We start from the raw sequence: 4,205 nt of genomic DNA on the forward strand, positions 1-4,205 counted from the left end.
CAATTGTTATTCACGGGTTTTGGCCCCAAGAGTAGGGGGGTTTCAAGGGGGCTTGCCCCCCTGACCTAATAAAAATAGGTAGGGGGTTTCAGGGGGGCATTCCCCCCTGAATTTTACCATAATTTAATGTTTTAAGGTTTGATATCTTAGCTCACCGCGAATCAAACGTATAGAACTAGATATCTAGATCTAGATCTAGATGTAGGTCAAACAAGGGGGGTGGGAACTACCGAAAAAGCACCGAACTTTGTACGAGGACAAACCAAACACGCGGGTCCAGCGATTCAGCGATGACGTCAGTCCGCTGGGCAAATCCATCGACTGCCCTCAGAGCGAATAGAGTATCCCTTGATTGCCAAGTTGGCCTCTGTGTTGCTTAAAATAAGAATGAGACTGTTTTGAGCAGCACAGACATATATATTATTTTATCAGCAGTACATGTACATGTATTTATCGTTCAGACTTTTTCTAAATATCATTATTGTCAGCATGGCACTAATCTATTTTCTTTATTTGATTTTTTGCCCCCTATAGTTCCTGTTTGATATTTATTTAGCGATTTCTCCCCACTAATAACTTACCTGGCCCATATGAGTCTAGCCGGCGAAAAGAGGAATCGTCTAGTGAAGATATATAAGGAGAATTATAACGAGGAGCGATAGGCGCTCGGCTGTCAGAGTCTGGGCCGAAAACAATAGGCCTACCCCCTCCTTTCCCTTCCCTTTTCCACCGTCACCGCAGCTAGACAAGACCAATGATGGACTAGAAACTATACGCTCTTATACTATCCTCTGACCGTCTAGACTAGAAACTAAGTTCTATAATTAGCATTTGACACACTTCCCCACTTTGTTACAACAGTGTTCTGAGAACTGAGAAGTAGGTTACGATGAAGAACGTTTGGTTGCATAATGATGGGAAACTGTTATGTGTTAACTTTGTCCAGATTTGTATAGTATCTGATTGTAGACTTAATCTGCATGGAACAGCGTCACTGGTAAAGTATCAATTGACTTTTTGTCATCATACAGGACAGGTTCTTATTGCATGTACATATTTACAGGTCAAGTGCACGTCGATATTGCGTGTGGGTGTGTAGAAAGCAAAAGTCTTTGGTTAAAGTACTGGAGGCCAGGACCAGCAGTTTATTGCTTTTCACTTTCAGATTGTTTTCTAGCATAGACTCTAGTAGTGTTTCTTTTTCTGTGCCGATCAAGTCAGTTTCTTTTATTCTCAGTAACTTCCATCATACATTATTCATAATATTGTTTCTTGACCCTACAGTATTTCAGCTATTTCACATTATATTACAATGTTTACACTGGTGTGTGTGAGTGGGGGAGAGGGTGGTGATGGCGAAAGTAGGGGTATAAAACGAGGAGAGAGAGAGAGAGGGAGAGAAAGAGAGAGAGAGAGAGAGAGAGAGAGTATGTGTGTGTGTGTGTGTGTGTGTGTGTGTGTGTGTGTGTGTGCGCGCGCGTACGTGTGTGTATGTGTGTGTGTGTGTGTGTGTGTGTGTGTGTGTGTGTGTGTGTGTGTGTGTGTGTGTGTGTGTGTGTGTGTATTGTGAAGGAAGGGGGTGGGGGGAGGGAGAATTTAAGAGTCGATGTGAATGATGGCCGGTCAGTTCTATAAACCACGAGCCGCCACAGATGATAATGATGGTGATGATGATAATAATAACAAAAAAAGAAGATGGGGAGATGAAGACGATAGATGTTTGATAGGAAAGAAGAACAAACCACACCAGAGCCCCCGCCAACCAACCAATAATAATAATAATAATAATAATAATAATAACAATAATAACAATAATAATAATTATTATTATTATTATTATTATTATAATTATAATAATAATATAATAATAATAATAATAAAAATACTACTACTACTAATAATAATAAATTACATTTATATAGCGCTCAGCCCCGATTAAAGTAGATCTACGCTGGTTCTGAGCGCTTAACAATACAATACAGTGGAACTCGGATTCAACGAGCTCGGATTCAACGAGCTCGGATTCAACGAGAACTCTGATTCAACGAGATGAGATAGATTCCCCGTTTTTTTTTCTTCTTTAAAATCAATAAAAAATAACCCGGATTCAACGAGCACTTAAATCAGCGAGCTCGGATTCAACGAGGTCGCTTCCAGGGTGAACAGCCCCCGCAGACGTGGCTTCGCTCATTTTTCTCCCAGAACGAACGTTATCTATTCCCGAAAACCATCCATTGCACCTGCATCGTGAACCATTATTCACTTAGCCGATTGCATGCCACCAATAAGCGGCCTTTTTCCATTCCAACACATGCGTTGTTGACACGCACACATGTCCACTCTGGCGTGTGTCAGGGTCGGATGGACGGCCTGCACACGTGTGGCTGTGTGCGGGTGTCTGGGGGGGGGGGGGGGGGGGGGCACTAGTTGTCCCGGCGTTGAACGTCGCAGATACAAAAGCGTCACCGTCTTTTTTCCCCCTCGGCAACTGATCACTATTACAATGATAAGCTAGTCTTGACGTAGATCTACATAATGAATTGTGCGCTGGTCTATGGAATCAAAAGTTGCCATATGCTAGGCTCTACACAGCAACACAACTTTTTGATAAACAATCGAGATGACACAGGCGTGTGCATTTGAGCGAATAGGGTCTTTTTTTACACAGCTCATAATATGCAGGCATTTCAGGCACTACTTGTGACTTCTCTTTATACATTACTTGCTTAGTGCTCGTAATTATCTACACGAAACCTCATGTTTGCTATAACGAACACTCGGATTCAACGAGATTTTAGGTCAGGCCTGGGGACCTCGTTGAATCCGAGTTCCACTGTACAATGTACAACAGTATCATAAAACGTTGTGTTCTGACCAAAAGAAAATCACTCCAAATATTCATGTTATTAATCTAAAAACAGAAACGAGTCCAGTTGACATTTGAATGAATCAAAAGATTTTACCTCTCTTAAAGGGTGTATTTGAGGGTACTGAAAATCTTTGCTGATACTATAACCTGTCCCAGCGGTTTTATGCAAAACAAAATTTGAAGTTATGCAAACTTAGCTAAAAAATGTGAAATTATGCGATTATGTTAATTCTAATAAAGAATGATAAAGGAAAATAATAAGAAATTATGCCCCCCCCCCCAAAAAAAAAAAGATCAAATTTTGCTAAATTCTGCGGGGTGCATAAAAACACGGGGACGGATTAACCCTAATCAGAAAACGTTGTTCCATCTCTGTCGTCTCAACTTTGCAAGGAAAAAAATGAACTAGAAGTGAAGTTACTTTCCGTGTGAATGTTACCCCAATAGTTGCGAGTGGTAACAAACACAAAGAACTATCCTATCCGTACAATTATGGGAATAAAGATCAAAGAACTATCCTATCCGCCCACTTTTGGGAATATTAAAGATCAAAGCCCTGTCCTTTTCGTCCACCTCTGAGAGTAAACTAGTAAAGGTAAAAGAATATTTTATCATTCGTCCACGTTTGGCAGTAAAGATTAAAAAATTATCCGTCCACCTCTAAGAATAAAAATCAAAGAGCTATTTTATCCGTCCATTTGTGAGAATAAAGATCAAATAACTGCCCCCCCCCCCCCCCCCGGCCAACTTTTAAAATTTAATTCAAAGAGCTATCGTTGCTATCCTATCCGTCCATCTGGGAGAATAAAGATCAAACAACTGTCCCCATCCGTCCACCCAAAGATTTTCTACTACCAGCATACACCATCTTTGGGCCACCTTTGTGAAAGTTTCAGGGTAGATGTTGCCCAGGGTTGTCCAGCTCCTGGTGCTGCCTCTCGCCCGCCTTCATGGGCACCAGAGCGAGGTCACTGAGCCAACCACAAGCTGGTAACGTTCCCCGGGGGTCCTCTCCGGGAAACTACACATCCCTTAAATTTATCGATCTCGCGGCCGCTACATCCTCTTGAACCACCCTCAAATTTCCGCAGCTTCTTCCAGACGGTATCTCCGCCGGGAAGGGTCAAAGTCTACAGAAGGGTGGTCAAGGTCAAGGCCAACAGCCGACAGGTGGCAAGGTCAACAGCCAGCAGGTCAAGGCCACCACAGGCGAGTTTAGGTCGCGCTCCCCGCGATCCCAGGCACTCGAGGATTAGTGTGTACAGCAAAGAAGAGAATTGTCAAATTTTGGCGCGGGCGGGGACACCCACTCCTCTCTCAAGGGAAAAAAAACAAG

At 42.5% G+C, this 4,205-nt stretch overlaps 1 protein-coding gene across 1 annotated transcript in view; it reads left to right on the forward strand.

Annotated features, from left to right (window-relative positions):
• The window catches only part of LOC101855133, a 7,784-nt gene that overhangs the window by 2,490 nt on the left and 1,089 nt on the right, over positions 1-4,205 (forward strand). The gene's annotated exons all lie outside the window — the stretch shown is intronic.

This window comes from Aplysia californica, unplaced genomic scaffold, assembly GCF_000002075.1.
Source record: "Aplysia californica isolate F4 #8 unplaced genomic scaffold, AplCal3.0 scaffold00573, whole genome shotgun sequence".
Taxonomy (NCBI): Eukaryota; Metazoa; Mollusca; class Gastropoda; order Aplysiida; family Aplysiidae; genus Aplysia; species Aplysia californica.